This window comes from Ambystoma mexicanum, chromosome 5p (genome assembly GCF_040938575.1).
Source record: "Ambystoma mexicanum isolate Mex_15411 chromosome 5p, UKY_AmexF1_1, whole genome shotgun sequence".
Classification (NCBI taxonomy): Eukaryota; Metazoa; Chordata; class Amphibia; order Caudata; family Ambystomatidae; genus Ambystoma; species Ambystoma mexicanum.
The window spans coordinates 707,107,079-707,129,377 of NC_090930.1; the positions used below are offsets into that span (position 1 = coordinate 707,107,079).

The 22,299-nt window shown below is 43.2% G+C and overlaps 1 long non-coding RNA gene across 1 annotated transcript; it reads right to left on the reverse strand.

The window, feature by feature from the left end:
• Positions 1–5,731: 5,731 nt before the first annotated feature.
• On the reverse strand, positions 5,732–6,497 carry LOC138481696 (uncharacterized). The gene is made up of 3 exons (XR_011274337.1): positions 6,408–6,497; positions 5,955–6,054; positions 5,732–5,839 (listed from the first exon to the last, which is right to left on the reverse strand). It is a non-coding gene; the product is annotated as an uncharacterized lncRNA (long non-coding RNA).
• Between the last annotated feature and the right edge of the window lie 15,802 nt (positions 6,498–22,299).

Sequence of the window (22,299 nt, forward strand, 5' to 3'; positions counted from 1 at the left end):
GTTGGAGTAGTAGGGCCTACAGCACCACTATCCAGACTTTGTTTCTCTAACAGTCTATCAATCATTTCTGTTTTCTTGCCTTTGACAGGAAGACCTATCTGTCTGCACAAATCTTTAAGATAATCAGCAGTTTTTGCAAAGAGGGTCTCCTGACTATAACTTTCCATACTTGACTTTGTTAAAATAAACTTTTTGTGATTGTTAACCTTGTGGTTAATTGAACCAAGGTACTAGTAGCACACTAAATTGTAAATCCAATACTTTTATCCCACCGTTGCCACCAGTGTTAGACAGAATCCCGTGCAGTTTCCTCAGGGATCACTACCCAGGATTAGGACTACAAGTGAGAGCAATAAATCCCCTTTGTACCACAAAGATTTAGTTGGTAGCTGTGTGGTAGCTGTTTATTTTATACACATCTAGTTCAACACATGAATCACAGTTGATAAGTAAGTTAAGTTCAGTCAAGGAAAAGTATATACAACTCCCTATTCACTTGTAGACAAGTTTGCGGTAGAGTGAAAACTGAGCAAAACGGCACAGTGAAAACCAACTACAAATGGCACTCTATCAATTTAACTAAAGGGAGGGAAAGCACAAGTTAAACCGAAATATCTTCAGACACTCCATAGCAACACTTCCCTGAAGTTTTGTGAACAAGTAATGCACAGTGACACTTAAGCAGAAATATAAGGGAATGAAAACTGAGCAAAATGGCACTCCACAAGTTAAAACAGTAGGAAGGAAGAGGGGTTTAGAAGATTCCAGTGCATCAACACATTTCTCATTGAAAATCAATCTAGTGAGAGCAGATCTAACAAATCAGCCAGAGTCAATAGGCCTGAACCAGAGTCAGTGGTACAGGACCAAGAGCTTAGGAGTGAAAAATGTTCTTGTAGCTGCAGTCAAGTCGTTGGTAAACGAATATTGAAAAGGTAGATGCGAGGCGAAAGACAATGTTATGAGAGAGGGCGGCCAACCCAACAAGTAGATAAAAGATTTAAAACACCTTTATGGCTACCACGGGAAAAGGAAGACCAGGCGGAAGACCAGGCGGAATAATGTACCTTAAACGTGAAGAAGTGGCTCCTGCGGTGGAGGTTGTTCCTGGTAGTTCTTGCTGTTCGAGGGGTCCAGCAGAGGAAGAGAGGCTCTCGTCGTGGAGGAAGGTTTGAGTCACTTGTGAAGGGTTTTGACCCATGCTGAATCAATAGACTGGGTAGATGTGGGGATGAGATGTCGCCGCCCATCATTCCATCCCAGAATCCAGTAGAACTGCGCAGTTGGCACAAGACCACTCCAAAGATACAACCTTCTAGTGGGGGGTTCCACATCACCACTCTACTGTAAGGATGCCATCAAAACAATGTTAAGCAAGGGTCCTATACTGTCAAGCAAAATACCACTCTATTGAAATGCAGTAATTCAAGACAGATCCCAAAAATTGATGCAGTACCCACAAATTCCACAAGGTGGCGCTAGCGGTCTAAACTCTGACAGGAGAACTGGCTGACAAAGGGACCTGAGTCAACTGGACTTCAAAGGCCTGTGGGTTAATTAAAAAATCTTAGCCACCTGCTGTTCCCAGGGGCCAAGAGGCTGAGAACTCTTAACACCCCAGAGACTCACAACAGGAGGCAGGATATCACATGGCCCTTCTGAGTGAGAGGGAGGGGGTTTCCCCTTCAGCCTGGAGGAGAGAGACAATAGCCCCTTTCAGTTGAATGGGGTATGTTAATTTTGAGTGTTTCCTGTCAACAGCCCTCTGCCAGCAAGGAGAGACATGTGATCACTGACCCACCCAGACTTCTGGAGGCGGACCCGAACACTTTGGGGAGTTGAATTGCAACAAATATATATTTTATAGAAACAGTGATAACTTATTGTAACCAAATGACAGGAATGTACAACTTTGAGAGTCTTAGTATGGAAAATGCCCTCACGATTTGTGTCCAAACTCCAATTTTTACCACGTTCTGGGGCAACATTATGAATATTGTAGGCACTGTATTTAAGCTAGAGACATGGAAAGTTACTGGGATATATGTGGAAGGGAAATGTACCTTTGTATAATTTTTGATGAAAATCCCATATTGCAAAACCCACTAAAATCGAAAATAAGTTGCCAGTTTTGAATGCAAGCTCCTAGAAATGCCAGAGTCAGGACAGGGACTATCTTTAGTAATATATGATGTGTGTATGTGATGTCAATATGTATTTGGATCAGAAATAGATTGTGTGTAAAGATGACAGGGGAGTGTTCTTTCTGGAGGCCATAAAAATGGCATCACTCTGACACACTATCCCTTCCCAAATCAGGGACCAAAGAATCTATTGACCTATCAAATCAAGAGAGGGGCAGGCTTAGTGATGCTAGCTTCTCCACCCACTTTTTAAAACACATAAAAAGAGACTGCTGGGACAGGTAGAGACATTCAATTCCATTTGCTGCGGAGCATGCTGACTGACGACTTCACATCCAGAGATCCAATACTTAGACTTCCAAGCTAAACAGAGACTACAGAACTTTGAACCAAGAAGGCTCACTGCAAGCAAAAGTATTTCTCAGCAGGCCTCAGCATCCTTAAAATCATTTGCAAACTATTCCACAGCCGGGCGAGCTGTCTGAATTCTTTGCCAAGAACATTTGCCAGTACCCAGAAAGCAGTGTTACATCCAGCATCCACTTGATCCGGACCAGAAAGCAGAGCAGTATCCAGAACCAGAGGCGGCTGTATCCAGAGAGACCAGAGATCCAGAGAGACCAGAACTGTGCAGTGCTGAGAGCAGAACCAGAGACCAGACTGCTGTTCAGAACCACCCGCCAGAAGTCCTGTCCAACCTGACCAGAACTTGACGGCTTATTTAAAAAATATAGTGTGAGTACTCACTGTACAAAACCAATTTCTTATTTTAAAATAATCTAATCCAAACTATTTTAGCCTATTAGAACTGCCTCCTAGAATCGTGTCATTCTGTCATCCTTAAAACTGAAAACTGTCATCTGTCATTTTGAACTTTTAAATTTCAAATCTGAAAAGCTACCTTCACGAAATCGGCCGTATCTCCGGAACCGTTTGTGCTAGGAACGAGTTTTAACTGTCAATTTAAAGCTACGATTCTAAGCCTTCCAACAAGCCTACTCCTTATAGTGCCTCTGTAATCGCACTCGACACACGCGACTAAATTTGCCGCGATTTGACATTTTGCACAATGTCAGCCACGTGTAAAAATCAGCAGCTACTTGCTTTCCTTTGCTAAAATTCGTTTTAACCTGCTGGTTGCACATAGATCATTGCTAAAGTGAGCCTGAACTAATATAAACTAGATATCACCCACCCTGAACCTCTAGAGGGAATTAAAAGCATTTTTAGCACATTTCTCACTTCATTGTCATCACATTCAATGCATTTTGGGCCTGTGTTTCAAACTTCTACCTGTTTCCTCTAAGCTTGCTGGGGGGAAGTGAATTTCTTATTGTATTTGATTGCATTCCTGAGAACTGTGTGCTCCTCTTTCCATCTCCTTCCATTTCTTAGATTGCATGGGGGGGGTGAATTGCTAGAGAAAAAGCGATTATCTTATCGTTTGCTAAAATCATATCAAGTTATTTCTGTACTGCATTTTATTCCTCATTGCTTTTCCCTGGAAACCATAAAAGTATTTCTGCTACCTTATCCATCCTATACTAACTCCTCATTGATTGTAAAGCAGTGTGCTAGGGCCAGATTACCCATTGTTGATCAACATTATATCCATAAGTGTGATATCAATTATTAATGTATTATAAAAGTGTGATATATATATATATATATATATATATAGTGTTTAATTTTTCAAATAAAACCTTTTAAATTTGCAAAACACACCTACTTCTTGGCTCAGTGGGGTCAGGGGGATTCTCAGAGAGTGGTGTTATACAAGGGTTCATCATCCAGATTATAACTTGCCATAAAAATATATGAATAAGGGCTTCCCTTGGGCATCCCAGACAAGGCACTGACTTAGTGGGACTGCTTGATTGGAGTCACTTACAGAGTGGGGGCTCGGAGCCGGGATATTCTGGGTTAGATTTACCATTTGTGCAGCTTAATACAGTGTGCCAAATGACCGGATACATATATCCGGTCGAATCACCACGCTGTGGTACGCTGTAAAGCACTCCTCAAAGGAACGCTCTAAGGAGAAGGTCTGTTTTGCAAAATAAAATACAAACTTCTGTAAATCAGGAAGGAACTCAAATTCCAGAATGACGACACTGGTAGACATCAAAATAGCCAGAGAGCACTTCTTACATAAGCTATTTCTGAGAGGTGAGTGGACTCATCAGGACCAAATGGTCTGGTTGCAGGCAATCGCGCAACAGGTCACTGAAACAGGGTCAGATAAATGGAGAGATCAGGGTCCATTACATGTGGCCCTGAGTGAATTATATATGGCTCCTAAAGCTAAAGATGAACACGACAAGATGGTTAGGATAGCGGCATATTTGTATCTATATATGGGAGCCATGCAGGACAAATGTGCTGAAGGCCAAGATCTGGCAAATAGGCAACAGATGGCGTTAGAGAAGGCCCAATCTGATCTGGACTCCTCTGAGCAGAGGCTGCTCAGGAGCCAGGAGTCAGAAAAGGACAGCAGACAGTACTTCACTAAAATAAAGGAGGATATGGATGTGCTGCAACAGGAAAAGGCTGACCAGGATACCAGATTTCTGGCCTTGCAGAAGGAGTACCAAGAAGGTTTTGACTCCCTACTGCAGAGCCAGAAAAAGCTGGAGCAACAGTTAGACTTCAGTAGGGCATGTGCTGAGCAGGTAGTCACCCTGCAAAGCCACCTAGATAGGGAGAAGGCAGAGAGCAATAAACTGATTTTGAAAGACCTGGATACCCAGGCAGAGTTTGACCAGGAGCGCCAGAAAGCTGGTGCCTTCCAAAGGCACAGATGTAGGCTCTTAGTCAGGAAAGGGATACCTTAGGCCAGGAAGTCTGCCACTTAAAAAGGAAAATGGAAGAAAATCACCTGGCCCTCCAGGGACTGGGTGACCTCCAAAAAGAACACCAGAACGTGTTAGAGCATACCAGGAGGGTGGAGGATGCTCTGGCAAGAAAGGTATGTAATACAATAAAGAGCAAGATGATATGTGTTGTTTACTTGCCTCCACCCCCCTCACACAGGAACTCTATAAGGTTTTCCAGCATCACTAGTCCTGAAAAAACGGACCGTCTGCTATAACTAATTTACACAAATGTATGACAAGTTTATTATTCAAATAATTCAAACTGAATTTAAACAAAAAACACTACCCTCACCTAACACAGTGTACTAAACATTAAAAAACAAATATAAAACAAATATAAAACATCAGATAACTTATTTATACGACACAGAAGATATCACATAACACACAAAAAAATCTCAATGTGTCACTAAAACAACAAGCATCCCAACATGTTTCTGTTCTTAACTGCCCAGTTCAGGCGAACATTCTTCAGGGGATAAATTTAAAAGCATCCACTAATCTCTTCCACACCGTGTTGAAAGGGTAGATTCAGGCACCCAAGAGGGTGAAAGGAAAACAACCTCCAAGCCTGTAAAAATAAAGGAAAGGAGAAACCTAATGAGTTCCAAAGAGGGAAGGAAGTACTACAAAATGTAAAAGGAGGCATGGCACAGGGATTATGCCACACTCACAAGGGTCCCAAAGGGCACCCGCAGATTTACCTTCAAATGGTGAAACTTCAAAGCACGTCACAGGATGACAAATTTGCTGGTTTCCCTCCAAATGAGAAATCAATACTTCAACAAAGCGTCACAGTCCGCTAGAGTATCGCCACACCTAAGTAAGCCAAAACCAATACACAGAGACCACATGCTCTGTTATATCCAGAAATCACACTGGCTTCAATAACACTGCACATAAAATCAAGGCTCCAAATAACAAAGTGAATTACCTCCACAAATGTAGGGATCAAGACTGCAGTTCACGATTCAGTAATGAACAAGTTGAAATGGAAACATCCATACCATCAAGCAATAAAGTACAGAGTCAATCTGGAAAGCAATGGGAACATAACAGTAAACACCATTTATCTGGCATTACCAAAACCTCAGCTAACAACATGCCGTCAACGTGCACTAGGGGGCAAACAGAAGGCGGTGCTTATATTTCACACACGTGAGGAGGCCATGCATTATCTAATGTGTAAAGATAACTACTCAGCGTCCATGCTGTCCAACCTCCACAACGTAAAAGAAACGCGGAAAATGGATAGCCACACAACATGTGTAAAATAAGTGTAAAATAAAGTCCCCCAACCACCAAAAAATGCAAAAGGTGTCCCGACATGGAGACAATATCATGCACAGAGTCACATTCAAAGGCGAAATGCTGGTAGCGTGCTCACCTATACACACGGAGGGGTTTATTCACTCCACTTGCAGCATTCACACATACTCGGCCAGCACTCGATTCAGAGGAGTCATGGCTGCTGCACAATCTCAAAGCGTCTATGGTTGCGCAGCAACACAAAGAAAGGACTCTGTTAAAGTGTCTATGGTTGTGCGGCAACACAAAGAAAGGACTCTACTTCTCGAAGTTACTCAGGAGTACAACAACCAAGGGGGCCATATTGGAACAGACCCAGGATCAACTTGTGTGGAGGAGTTTAGTGGACACTCAGCGCATCAAAAAGATGTAAATTGCACTAACTTCATCAATTGAACTAAAAAACAAATTGTTCGCCAAAAATGGGGTGCCCACATGATATATGCATCACACAATGTCCAAAATTATATTTGGCTAACCAAATGCCAATCAATGCTTTCATTGAGCCCTAGCACATTGCTTTGTAATTTGAAAATTATTTTTTGCTCTATATTCAATAATTTTCGATCTGTTTCAATTTTGGTATTTCCATGCACCTTTTTCAAAATCAGCCATGTGAAGTCATTGAAACCATGTTTCTTTTCAATAAAATGTTTCACAAGAGGGGCAGTTATCACTTGATTCTTGATACAGCTGCGATGTTCCACCATTCCAACTTTACATTGCCTATTTGTTTTTCCCACATAATGTAGGCCACATGGACAGGTGATCAGATATACAACATTAGCTGTGTTACAATTCGTCATTTCAGTGAAGACCCACTTAACATCAGGTAGAATTTGCAATAATCTAGTTTCTTTTGTTTGTCCACACATGCTGCAATTCCCACATGGAAAATGTCCTTTTACTTCAGGCAAACCCCACAGTCTAGTTTGCCTAACTTGTGGTATCTGCATTTCTGTCACATCATTTCTGATCAGAATATTTCGTAAATTCTGGCTTTTTCTGAAAGCCACTAGAGGAGGCAACACTTCTTTACCACGATATATTTTCTTCCAAGTTTTCATCACAATGTTTTTGATTTTATAGGACAAATTTGAGAAAGTATTAACAAATACAGTGCCAATCTTTTTAATTGGCCTACTACTTTTCTCCAAAAGTGCCTCACGATTGTTATTGTAAGCTCTTTTTGAAGCATTTCTTATAACTCTAGGCGGATAGCCTTTGGCCAACAACTTGTTGGTCAATACATCCGCACTTCGAGCAAAATCATCTTTAAGACTACTATTGCGCTTCAGCCTCAAAAATTGTCCAAATGGCAAATTGTTCTTTAAATGTTTAGCATGGTGGCTATTGAAGTGCAATAAAGAGTTCTTATCAGTAGTCTTATTATAGGGCTTCACTTTTAAAGAACCATTGTGATGGAAAATGGTGATGTCTAGAAAATGAGTCTCACAATCACATATAGACCCAGTGAATTTCAGAAACCGATTTTGTTGGTTAAGCCATGTCACAAAAAAATCTGCCTCTTCTCTTGAGCCATCCCATATGATCAGTATATCATCTATATACCTCAGCCACTTCCTCAAATGATTGCTGAAAGGGTTGATGGCTGGGTATATTACTGCCTTTTCAAAATACTCGACATAAAGATTGGCTAAATTCGGGGCCATGGCAGCACCCATGGCTGTACCCTCAATCTGTTGAAAGAAAGAACCCTGGAATTGGAAAAAAAATTTTGTCAGGGCAAACTCCGTGCACCACAGAATGAAAGCATTACTCACAGGATGGCCATCCTCTCTATTCATCAACACTTCTTCAACCACCTCAAGTGTGGCTCTTTGGGGTATCACAGTGTACAAAGATTGAATGTCCAAGCCTATCATCAGCAAGGACTGGCCCGGAATAAACTCAATGTTTTCCAATTTATTAATAGCGTCAGTGGTGTCTCGCAAATAGCTTTTCATTTTCAAAAAAGACGGTCTCAAATAGAAGTCTGCAAATTTGGACAAAGGTTCCAAAATTGAATTCACACCAGACTCTATGGGTCTACCAGGGGGGTAAACAAGTCTCTTGTGTACTTTGGGCAAGATGTAAAAAACAGGTACTCTTCCTTGATCCCTAATCAGGAATTCAAATTCTTGCTTACTAATCATTTCGGCATCAAAAGCTGCAGTCACCTTTTCTTTAATAATTTTTTTAAGTTTGGCAGAGGGGTCATTAGCCAGTCTCAAGTAACTCACATCATCAGATAGAAGTCTTTCACATTCTCTTACATAATCACTACGGTTCATCAACACAATCGCTCCTCCCTTATCTGCTTGTCTAATAATCAGGTTCTTGTTTTTTGCTAACGTTAGTGCCGATGCTCTTTGTAACCTACTAAAGATGGAGTTTCGAGACTTTTCGCCAGACTCCAACTTAAGAACCTCTGCCAGCACCTGTCTTTCAAAAACTGTAGATTCGGCAGTATGAGAGTAACTGGGAGCACAGAACGTAGATGTATTGCGCAACCCACTGAGATTATTACTGGTGTATCCTTCATGTTCACTGAAGTATTCATTCAACCGTACCTTGCGCATAAATGCAAAAAACTCTGTTCTAAATTCAAAAGGATCATGAGATTTAGTAATGACAAAACTGAGACCCTTATTCAGGATGTTTTCCTCTTCCGAGGAAAGGACATAGGAGGACAAATTTATCACCACTGATTCCTTGTTCAACTCCTTGTCCTGACCTGGTTGTCCCAGTCCCCCCGATTTGGGCCTTGTCCTAAAAAAGGCATCCTTTGTCTTTGTCTATTGCCCCCTCTAGGACCTCTTCCTCTTCCTCTACTCATACTGGCCTGAGCTCCAGGGTCATTATCTCCTGTCGTACTTTCTTGACTAGAACTATAGGAATTATCTCGAAAATGTACCCATCTGTTGTTTCTCGAAGTTTGAAATGTATTACCAAATTTGTAGCCCTCAGTTACATAGGGAAAAGATTTCTCGTGAGAGAAATTGGTAAGATCTTTCTTTAATCTTTTTACCCTTTCTAAGGTAGTGTCATTTTTGAAATCAATTAGTCCCTTTAAATGTTGTTCAAGTTTTGTTTTAAAAGTGTTTAAATCAAACTGTTTTTTGATTTCTTCTTCAAGCTTGGTGATATCTATTTCAATTTGTTTGGAAACCTCTGTTGCTGTATCAATAATTAAAACTAACCAATCTCTCCAACACTTATTGGATATATAGCTCCATTTTAATTTAAACTCCTTGTTGTCTAAAAATAGACGTGGCTCATTTCTTACTATGAGGCCTTGAGGGAGAGCCTGGTTCTTTAAATATTCAAGCATGATAGCTCCATGCAACTAAGTACGTATCAGGCGTTTCCTCAATTGGATAGATTCATCCCATTGGTCATTGTTATTTACATTAAGCTCATTTTCACCTGTCCCTGCTAGCACAGAAAGTGAGTCTAGTAATTTCTTAATATGATCCTCACTGTACGCCAAACACTTATCTGCAGCTGTCGCCATAATGTAGTTCTGGATACAATACTGGATTGTCACAGTGTAGTGCAATACCTTTATATTAACAACCTACGAGACCACCAGGAGCCTCTATATATATATATATATATATATATATATATATATATATATATATATATATATATATATATATATATATATATATATATATATATAATATGTTTAAATAGGTATAAAGAATATATATTAAGAAATTACTAGACTCACATTCTGTGCTAGCAGGGACTGGTGAAAATGAGCTTAATGTAAATAACAATGACCAATGGGATGAATCTATCCAATTGAGGAAACGCCTGATACATACTCAGTTGCATGGAGCTATCATGCTTGAATATTTAAAGAACCAGGCTCTCCCTCAAGGCCTCATAGTAAGAAATGAGCCACGTCTATTTTTAGACAACAAGGAGTTTAAATTAAAATGGAGCTATATATCCAATAAGTGTGGGAGAGATTGGTTAGTTTTAATTATTGATACAGCAACAGAGGTTTCCAAACAAATTGAAATAGATATCACCAAGCTTGAAGAAGAAATCAAAAAAGAGTTTGATTTAAACACTTTTAAAACAAAACTTGAACATCATTTAAAGGGACTAATTGATTTAAAAAATGACACTACCTTAGAAAGGGTAAAAAGATTAAAGAAAGATCTTACCAATTTCTCTCACGAGAAATCTTTTCCCTATGTAACTGAGGGCTACAAATTTGGTAATACATTTCAAACTTTGAGAAACAACAGACGGGTACATTTTCGAGATACTTCCTATAGTTCTAGTGAAGAAAGTACGACAGGAGATAATGACCCTGGAGCTCAGGCCAGTATGAGTAGAGGAAGAGGAAGAGGTCCTAGAGGGGGCAATAGACAAAGACAAAGGATGCCTTTTTTAGGACAAGGCCCGAATCGGGGGGACTGGGACAACCAGGTCAGGACAAGGAGTCAAACAAGGAATCAGTGGTGATAAATTTGTCCTCCTATGTCCTTTCCTCGGAAGAGGAAAACATCCTGAATAAGGGTCTCAGTTTTGTCATTACTAAATCTCATGATCCTTTTGAATTTAGAACAGAGTTTTTTGCATTTATACGCAAGGTACAGTTGAATGAATACTTCAGTGAACATGAAGGATACACCAGTAATAATCTCAGTGGGTTGCGCAATACATCTACGTTCTGTGCTCCCAGTTACTCTCATACTGCCGAATCTACGGTTTTTGAAAGACAGGTGCTGGCAGAGGTTCTTAAGTTGGAGTCTGGCGAAAAGTCTCGCAACTCCAACTTTAGTAGGTTACAAAGAGCATCGGCACTAAAGTTAGCAAAAAACAAGAACCTGATTATTAGACAAGCAGATAAGGGAGGAGCGATTGTGTTGATGAACCGTAGTGATTATGTAAGAGAATGTGAAAGACTGCTATCTGATGATGTGAGTTACTTGAGACTGGCTAATGACCCCTCTGCCAAACTTAAAAAAATTATTAAAGAAAAGGTGACTGCAGCTTTTGATGCCGAAATGATTAGTAAGCAAGAATTTGAATTCCTGATTAGGGATCAAGGAAGAGTACCTGTTTTTTACATCTTGCCCAAAGTACAAAAGAGACTTGTTGACCCCCCTGGTAGACCCATAGTGTCTGGTGTGAATTCAATTTTGGAACCTTTGTCCAAATGTGCAGACTTCTATTTGAGACCGTCTGTTTTGAAAATGAAAAGCTATTTGCGAGACACCACTGACGCTATTAATAAATTGGAAAACATTGAGTTTATTCCGGGCCAGTCCTTGCTGATAGGCTTGGACATTCAATCTTTGTACACTGTGATACCCCAAAGAGCCACACTTGAGGTGGTTGAAGAAGTGTTGATGAATAGAGAGGATGGCCATCCTGTGAGTAATGCTTTCATTCTGTGGTGCACGGAGTTTGCACTGACAACATTTTTTTTCCAATTCCAGGGTTCTTTCTTTCAACAGATTGAGGGTACAGCCATGGGTGCTGCCATGGCCCCGAATTTAGCCAATCTTTATGTCGAGTATTTTGAAAAGGCAGTAATATACCCAGCCACCAACCCTTTCAGCAATCATTTGAGGAAGTGGCTGAGGTATATAGATGATATACTGATCATATGGGATGGCTCAAGAGAAGAGGCAGATTGTTTTGTGACATGGCTTAACCAACAAAATCGGTTTCTGAAATTCACTGGGTCTATATGTGATTGTGAGACTCATTTTCTAGACATCACCATTTTCCATCACAATGGTTCTTTAAAAGTGAAGCCCTATAATAAGACTACTGATAAGAACTCTTTATTGCACTTCAATAGCCACCATGCTAAACATTTAAAGAACAATTTGCCATTTGGACAATTTTTGAGGCTGAAGCGCAATAGTAGTCTTAAAGATGATTTTGCTCGAAGTGCGGATGTATTGACCAACAAGTTGTTGGCCAAAGGCTATCCGCTTAGAGTTATAAGAAATGCTTCAAAAAGAGCTTACAATAACAATCGTGAGGCACTTTTGGAGAAAAGTAGTAGGCCAATTAAAAAGATTGGCACTGTATTTGTTAATACTTTCTCAAATTTGTCCTATAAAATCAAAAACATTGTGATGAAAACTTGGAAGAAAATATATCGTGGTAAAGAAGTGTTGCCTCCCCTAGTGGCTTTCAGAAAAAGCCAGAATGTACGAAATATTCTGATCAGAAATGATGTGACAGAAATGCAGATACCACAAGTTAGGCAAACTAGACTGTGGGGTTTGCCTGAAGTAAAAGGACATTTTCCATGTGGGAATTGCAGCATGTGTGGACAAACAAAAGAAACTAGATTATTGCAAATTCTACCTGATGTTAAGTGGGTCTTCACTGAAATGACGAATTGTAACACAGCTAATGTTGTATATCTGATCACCTGTCCATGTGGCCTACATTATGTGGGAAAAACAAATAGGCAATGTAAAGTTGGAATGGTGGAACATCGCAGCTGTATCAAGAATCAAGTGATAAATGCCCCTCTTGTGAAACATTTTATTGAAAAGAAACATGGTTTCAATGACTTCACATGGCTGATTTTGAAAAAGGTGCATGGAAATACCAAAATTGAAACAGATCGAAAATTATTGAATATAGAGCAAAAAATAATTTTCAAATTACAAAGCAATGTGCTAGGGCTCAATGAAAGCATTGATTGGCATTTGGTTAGCCAAATATAATTTTGGACATTGTGTGATGCATATATCATGTGGGCACCCCATTTTTGGCGAACAATTTGTTTTTTAGTTCAATTGATGAAGTTAGTGCAATTTACATCTTTTTGATGCGCTGAGTGTCCACTAAACTCCTCCACACCAGTTGATCCTGGGTCTGTTCCAATATGGCCCCCTTGGTTGTTGTACTCCTGAGTAACTTCGAGAAGTAGAGTCCTTTCTTTGTGTTGCCGCACAACCATAGACGCTTTGAGATTGTGCAGCAGCCATGACTCCTCTGAATCGAGTGCTGGCCGAGTATGTGTGAATGCTGCAAGTGGAGTGAATAAACCCCTCCGTGTGTGTAGGTGAGCACGCTACCAGCATTTCGCCTTTGAATGTGACTCTGTGCATGATATTGTCTCCATGTCGGGACACCTTTTGCATTTTTTGGTGGTTGGGGGACTTTATTTTACACTTATTTTACACATGTTGTGTGGCTATCCATTTTCCGCGTTTCTTTTACGTTGTGGAGGTTGGACAGCATGGACGCTGAGTAGTTATCTTTACACATTAGATAATGCATGGCCTCCTCACGTGTGTGAAATATAAGCACCCCCTTCTGTTTGCCCCCAGTGCACGTTGACGGCATGTTGTTAGCTGAGGTTTTGGTAATGCCAGATAAATGGTGTTTACTGTTATGTTCCCATTGCTTTCCAGATTGACTCTGTACTTTATTGCTTGATGGTATGGATGTTTCCATTTCAACTTGTTCATTACTGAATCGTGAACTGCAGTCTTGATCCCTACATTTGTGGAGGTAATTCACTTTGTTATTTGGAGCCTTGATTTTATGTGCAGTGGTATTGAAGCCAGTGTGATTTCTGGATATAACAGAGCATGTGGTCTCTGTGTATTGGTTTTGGCTTACTTAGGTGTGGCGATACTCTAGCGGACTGTGACGCTTTGTTGAAGTATTGATTTCTCATTTGGAGGGAAACCAGCAAATTTGTCATCCTGTGACGTGCTTTGAAGTTTCACCATTTAAAGGTAAATCTGCGGGTGCCCTTTGGGACCCTTGTGAGTGTGGCATAATCCCTGTGCCATGCCTCCTTTTACATTTTGTAGTACTTCCTTCCCTCTTTGGAACTCATTAGGTTTCTCCTTTCCTTTATTTTTACAGGCTTGGAGGTTGTTTTCCTTTTACCCTCTTGGGTGCCTGAATCTACCCTTTCAACACGGTGTGGAAGAGATTAGTGGATGCTTTTAAATTTATCCCCTGAAGAATGTTCGCCTGAACTGGGCAGTTAAGAACAGAAACATGTTGGGATGCTTGTTGTTTTAGTGACACATTGAGATTTTTTTGTGTGTTATGTCATATCTTCTGTGTCGTATAAATAAGTTATCTGATGTTTTATATTTGTTTTATATTTGTTTTTTAATGTTTAGTACACTGTGTTAGGTGAGGGTAGTGTTTTTTGTTTAAATCCATTTTGAATTATTTGAATAATAAACTTGTCATACATTTGTGTAAATTAGTTATAGCAGACGGTCCATTTTTTCAGGACTAGTGATGCTGGAAAACCTTATAGAGTTCCTGTGTGAGGGGGTTGGAGGCAAGTAAACAACACGTATCATCTTGCTCTTTATTGTATTACATATATCTATATCCCCGTTGGTGGAGTAGGATGTCTTCATGTTAATAGGGATTCTTTATACCTATTTAAACATATTACTGGCAAGAAAGGAGCAGGCCAATAGGGACACAGCTCAGGAGGTAACCCTCCTGCAGCAAAGACTGGCCCAGTACTCCAGGACCAATCAGGAGGCACAGAGAGAGAATGAAGCTCTCTGCCAGCACAATGACAGGCTCCAGCAACAGGTAGCGATGCAGGAGAGACTGAAAGAGTCTAGTAAGGCCTTAACTGAGGAACTGAAAGCGCAGGCTCTTGCATTGTAACAGGGAGCAGGGGCGGATAGAGATGAGGTTCGCTGGGAAAGAGAAACTCCTGAGCATAACCTCAGGAGCCCTAGTACCAGAGGCCTTCATCTCTCCCATTCCCTGGACTCTGCCACCCCCATGTCCCCTCGCGCACATGAGCCCAGGGCCACGGGGATGGCAGATTACTATCCAGCTAGAAGTATGGGGCTCATAGGCCAGTACCTCCCAGGAATGGATGGGCGGGCATCCGGATATGGGCACCCAAGCACAGTGCAATTTAGTGGGGAACCTCAGGAGAGTAGGCCCATTAAGGGCATCCTGAAAACCTCTGCCCAGTTAGGTTAATTGGGGGGGGGTACCCATGAAATCCTGGCAGCAAGGAGGGATCTGAAGACTCCTCTGAGCATTACAGGACACAGGAGACCAGGTCCCCACATTCTGCCAGCCATTCCCAGGCTGGCAGAATCCGGGAAAACCTGGAAGATCAGACGGGCACCTCTGGGAGCAGGGCTTTTGAGTCAGAGGATGAATGGACCAGGGTTACCCGAACCAAAAAGGCCAATAAGGCAAAAAGGGCCTTGTTTAAGGACCCATTGAAACAAATAAAGGCAATAAGGAGTGTCATCATCCCTTATCATAAGAACGCCAAGTATTCTGTTTGGGAACACTTGAAGCTCTATGAGCAAATGATGGAGACTTTCCATTTGAAGGATAGCAGTATCTGCATCCAGTACGTCAAATGGACCTTCTCACCAGAATACTCCAGTTTCTTTGCAGGGCTGGAGGATCAAAACCATTCAAGGTGGTCCACATATAGGGTGGCCATCTTGAAACATTTTTCTGTGCACAGAAATCCTCAAGAGGCTCGCAAGGCAGCCTACAATTTGCAATGTGGGGAGGATCAGGCCCCACAAGAGTTTGTGCAAGAATTAAAGCGTGCTTTTGCACAGACCACCAGAGGGGTGCGCACGGATAGCAGAGAATGTATCAATACGTTTTTCCATGCCTTACCCAAATACATAATGACCCAGCTCGTGAGAGATTTTCATGAGAAAAGATCTTTAGACTGGGTCATTGAATAGGCTACTCGGAGCTATGAGGTGCAGAAGCCCATCGAAAATAAAAATAATGCGCAGAAAAACCCAAAACCAACAGCACCCCTGCTGCTGCCAAGGTGGCAGAGGTAAAGGTCACCCCCGTTTTGGATTTGGAGATGGGGGCCTGAAAATCTGCCTGCACCAAATAATTCACAGCCCAGAAGGCCCTCGGGCACAGACAGGGAGTCGAGGAGGTAGTCCCATAAATGGGGTCCCTCGCTCCCCTGATTATGTAAGTCCCCGCTACAAGGGAAACAGACCAATCCTGGGTTATGTGTGGACTCCCCCAGCCCAAGGGGGGGGATCCAGCCAAGCACCTAACCCAGGGAACTTCCCTCCCAACTTCCCACAGGAGGGCAGAAATTCATCAAATCCTGGGCAGAACTTTTTCCCCAGGTATCAACCCAATTTCCAGCCCCAAAATCATCCATCCTTCTTTCCCCAATCCCCTGAGCCCAGACAACCTAATCCAGGAGAGGGGAGGCCAAGGGTGTAGGGGTACCAATATCTTCCCAACCAGGGGTACTACCAGAGAAGGGATAGCTACCCTTCCCGGGATCAGCCCAGGGGAGAAAATAGAGCCCTGTATCAGCCCGAGCGGGTTTCACAACTTGAGCAGGTCCAAAATATGGCACGGGATCTGGGTCACATAGTGAGGGCTCAACAGAACCCTCAGATGAACATGCCACCGCAGAATGCCCCAAACTCTGGACCTGGTGCTCCAGAACAATGACGGGTGCAGCACCCCGAAAACCCACCGGTTCCCAGGGAGGAGGCACAAGGGTAAGGGGGTGTAAAACCTTGGAGGAAGCTTCCTTCCCAACTTGTAAACAGCCCCTGGAAAACCAGGAACCGGAAACAACATCTCCCGCCCCTGAAAGCCTGCCTCCCAAGGAGCAGAGGGCGGGGTAGGAGAAACAAAGGACCCAAACAGACCCACTTTGTGGAGGAGGTACAGGTCTTCCAATTTGAGGGAGAGGGATCCTCAGAAGATCCTGGGAAAACGATCTTCTCCTTCAGAGATGGGGGAACTCCTCCCAAGGAAAAATGGGTCCCAAGGGATGGCAATTCAGACTGGGGAGATGTGGAGACTGAGCTACCGCCGCCCATCATCTCATCCCAGAACCGACAATACCAAAATCCCATGGGTCAAACCCATCCTAATGACAGCGTCCAAAAAGGGGGGGCGGCCCAGAACCCGAAACCATTTCCAGTTGCCAACTTTTTCTTTCAGATTCCCCAAAATTCTGCCCAAATCTCTTCGCTAGCAATGTCCCAAACCAGAAAATTAGCCCACCAGTTGTCCAAAAATGTGCATTATCTATGCCCCCTTGAGGAGAAGGAGGGAAGATATTATGCCCCGGTACAAGTACAGGGGCAGGGTACAATTTGGGCACTGGTGGACACTGGATCCCAAGATACCCTTCTGTCCAAAAGGGCCTTTGATGAACTAAATGCAGGAAGGGGGGAGAATTACCGAATTCCTCTCACCTCTCTTCCTGGACAACTGCAGAACTTTGACGGGAAGGAAATTCCTGTCGAGGGGACTGCAGATTTGGACATCAAAATTGGGCGACACAAGGTGAAACACCCGGTCATAGTAGTGACTCCAGAGGGCACCCCTTGTTTACTAGGGAACGACCTCCTGAGAAGGTTGTCACCCCTAATAGATTGTGTAAACAAGGTCCGCTGGACCCAGACTAGCCGACCAATAAAATTAAAACAGAGTGTAAACCATGTTAGTTTAAATGGCACCTGCCACATGGTGGAACAAAAATCTGACCAAGTAGAATTTCACTTCCAGAACAACCAGATTCCAGACGTGACAGTAATAGCAGTAGGACAACAGACTGGTGATGGGGGGTCCTCTCTATTTCTGAAAATCAACCTTCCTTTCAGTTTAAGGTGGTATTCCACACTGGAAGGAAATACTCTGAAATTCTTTACCAATCCACAACCAGACATTCCCACCCCAATAGTTCAGAAAGATGTGAAATCAGCTCAGAGCCTGGCTGATATTCAGCAAATTTTAGATCAGTTGTTCATCCCTGTTCAGTTAGATGAGGGGAAGGACTCTGTTCTCGCCCGAGTGTGTGTGAACAACGGTAAGAGCTTCATCAGCGAAGCCATGTTTCGCCAACTCCCAAAAGATCCAGCCATTCCCACATTCAAACTGATAGACAAATGGGAAATGGACCTGGAAGCACCCAATTCGAAACATCTCCTGCCAAGCAGGTGTATGCTCAAAATCTCCATTGGCAACAAGAGCATAGTCCATAATTGTTGGGTCGTGCGAGACGTCACTGACGCCTTTTACTTAGGCAGTGACATTCTCAATCGCTTTACCATTAGTTTGGATCTAATAAACTTCAAAGCTTGGTCCCGGTTAGCGGATAATCCCATGGGCTTTGATGATCCAGAAAAAGCATTTAGGTCAGCTCAATCGCTACCTTATGCAGTTGAAAGTCAGCTTAAAGAGGAAGTCACCATCCCAGAAAGGACCCGACAATTCTCCCTGGAAGTGAAAGTTAAAAGAGGACAGAAATTGAAAAACCCTGATGCTTATATACATCTAAATGCTTCTCTCCAACAGCAAGGGTTGGGGGTAAACCCAACTCCACTAGTCAATATAGAACATTACACCATTCCAATAGAGGTGGATAACAGCGACTTAAAGAGTATTACTCTAGCCGCAGGCACCATTTTTGGAATGGGGGTTGATGACCAACATTTTTCCATTGATCTAGGAAATGAACTGATAGGACCAATCCCCAAGGACTGTTTTGACAGTGACAGTGATGACAACACAACACCAGACAGGATGTTCACCCGGCATGGGGGGAACTTCCTGGTGTACATTTCTTACCCTTATGGTAAGGAAGATGTGACTTGTGACGTCAGGAGGGATGAGGTGATTTTCCAGGTCCATGAGGGCTGCCTTACCCACCTGAAGCCTCCAGTCCAAATCAGCACTCTGACCAGGGACCTCTCCACCCAGCTGGAGGAGGCCTCTGAGATAGCCAAACCAGAAGTCTTTCCAGGCTTCAGGCAGATGGTGGAAGAGAGGGTCAACCTATCTGATGCCTGCGTGACTCTGGAACAGAAGCAAAAGTTGAAACAAGTTTTCTTGGATTTCCAAGATCTCTTTGCGGTAGACTCATATGACTGTGGTCGCACCGACATCCACACAACAACAATTCCCACGGACCCTGGAATGGCTCCAGTGTTTGTGAAGCAGTATCGCTTCCTCTCGCATCCATGGAGTCCCTTACTGAAATAATTAAGAACCTTGAGTCCCGGGGAATAATCTGTCCAGTCCACAGCACTTTCAATAATCCGGTGCTGGGAATATTGAAGCCAAACGGCCAGTGGAGACTCTGCGCCGACCTTAGGGAGCTCAACAAACGGGTCCATACTTCCCGATGGCCTCTGCCCTACATTGACCAAGGGCTGGCCCAGATTCAGGGGTCACAAGTATTCACTGCAATAGACCTGACCAATGGATACTGGACCGTGCCTGTCAGTAGGGAGGACCAATACAAACTGGCTTTTACCTTTGGGGGCCAGCAGTACACATGGAGCTGGACTCCCTTCGGATACCTCAACTCCGGCAATGAATTCAACATTTTTCTACATAAGGCCATGCCTGACCTGGGTGCGAGGGGTAACCTGGCTTAAGTAGATGATGTCCTCATCAAAAATTCATCTGTGGAAGAACACATAGCGGAGATCCGTTATGTTCTGACACAGTTGAGGGCCGCCGGAGCAACACTTTCCATCCAGAAAGCACAGTGGTGTAGAACCGGTGTTAATTTCTTGGGGCATGAGATTACTCCTCAGGGTCTCTGTCCCCAAGAAAAGAAAGTGGAAGCACTTCAGAAGCTGAAAGACCCCACAACTCTGCGGGAACTAAGGAGCCTCCTTGGACTGACTAATTACAGCAGAAAGTTCATTGAAGGCTACGCAGAGATCACTATACCCGTGATTCATCTCTTGAAGGGGGGGTCAAGTGGGAATGGGGTCCAGAACAATCCGAGGCAGTAAGACAACTCAAGAGAAGCCTCTCACAAGCGCCTTGCCTAACTTCCCCTGTCAGAAACAAGGAGTTCTTCCTGGAGACAGGGTTCTCTAATACGTGCTTGACTGCAGTATTATACCAAAAGCATGACAAGGTCAATAAAGTAATCTCCTATGCGAGCAAAACTTTATAAAAATTCAACGATTGTGAGAAGGCACTTGTTAGGGAGAATTCTCTGTTTAGGCTGAATTTCCTAACCTAGTGAGTCCCCCAGAAGCTTTTCTGGATTTCGGGAGTTTGTTTTTTTTCCATCCTGCCAAGAGTGAGACTCTTTTCCTCCCACTCTTGGACATGTATGTGTGTAATTCCTTTGAATGTCAATGTGTACTATGGGCTATGGGGTCTTTTACTCCATAGGGTCTCATATGTTTTTCTATGTGTGTTACACCGCACCCTATGTGCCGTAGCACTGGGGCGTCCTAGCGGACCTCCACCATAGACTCCATACCCGGGGACTGACTACTGTCTCCCCGGGCATGTAAAGTCAACATTGGCTTTACTAGACCTAAATTTACTAACAGAACTAGTACAAACCATCTTATTGTGGACGTACTCGTAGGGGAAATTCGATTACTCCTGGATCTGTTACTCGAGGGGGCACTGTCCCGTCCCCCCTCGTCGAGTTTTGGCTGGTGGCAGTGGAAACTACTTGTTATGTTCGACCCCGAACATAACCCTATGGGATTCGTCCCATTGTTGGAGATTGATACTTTTCCTCGTTAATCTCTAACGTACCACCGGTCTACTTATCGTAAATAAGTTTATCGGATGGTATTTTCTGCCAGAACTCGGTTTTTAAAATGGCATCTGTGTTCGTCTCTGTGACTCCTAAACCAAAGGTTGAGCCCTTTGTTCCACTTTTGGCGGGCTCTGTACAGAGACCCTCCAAAGTGGTGTCATTCTGTTTGGGTTACCACAGGGGTGTGGGAGGGGGTTTAGGCACCCTGGACCGAGTTGCCTTGCCAACTCCGGTCGCACTCTGGAGTGATTGGCCCAAGTGGTGAGCCTTCCCGCTCACCACTTAGCATGTGTTTATTGACAGCTAGGCTGAATGAATGGGGGTTTTCTGCATAAAAGCAGGGCTTTTGGGACTGGATCTTCAGAAGTCGCCACAGGACCTAAGAATCCGACGAGGGTAACGCTGAGCCGACCTGCAACAACGACACCTCCGGTGGAGCCCTGCTGAGCCGACTCACCACTTCCCGACGACAGAGGAGATCTCCCTGCCGGAGAGTCTCTTCCCCTGACTGGTGGGAACAACCAGTACCCTTTGCTTTTTATTCGCCTCAGGACGCAGTGGTCAAATTGCCCATGCAAGAACCTCAGCAACCGTATAGCCACTACCCCTGTACCGCGACCAAAAGGTGGTGCCTTGTGACTGAGCACTCCGCGGCTGGTCTCTTCCCTGGTGGTGCACCGGACTTCACTTTTCTTCGACAACGAGAACCTCTCTACTCTTGGCAAAGACCCGACGTGCATCCACCACCAGGAACAACTGCCCCCGCCGGAGCTGCCCTCCACAACAAGGTACTGTGTCCGCCTGGCTTCCCTTTCGATCAGTTCGAGTGAGGTGCCTTAATCCTCTCCTTTCCGTTGGGTCACCTCCAAGCTTTTCTCATTTATTGTTCTGAACTGGTTCAATCTGCCGATAACAATTTGCTACAAAGACTTGAATGCATCTCCACTAGAGACTTTTTGGGACATATCGCCTTGCCTCTCTCCGAGTGGGCCTGGCCTCTGAACTTTATGATCTATTGTGGTTCTTGCCTTCTTACTGTACATTTTGCCTGTGAAGTATTGAACTGTGTTGATTTCGTAACCTGCCTATCTTTTTCTCTCCCGTCCTAACTAATATTAGAGTGTCATCTAGGTTGAGGTATACACCTCTGTCTGTAAATAAGTGGTGCCGGTAGAACCTAGACTTGTCTAAATATTGCTAGGGGGATTGATCGTTTCTTCTTCGTAGAGTAATTGTATTTGATTTGTTTGCCGTGAAAGTGCCATAGTGTTTTTCATAGATGTTTCGTTATAAATAAATACCTTAATATCTTTACACTAAGCCTCGTTGCGTGTTTGCTTGTCTTGCTGGGAAGAATTGCCCTATTTTGTATACTCCACATACTGCTCAACTCTTCTTGAGGGAAGTCTGACTGCTCAGC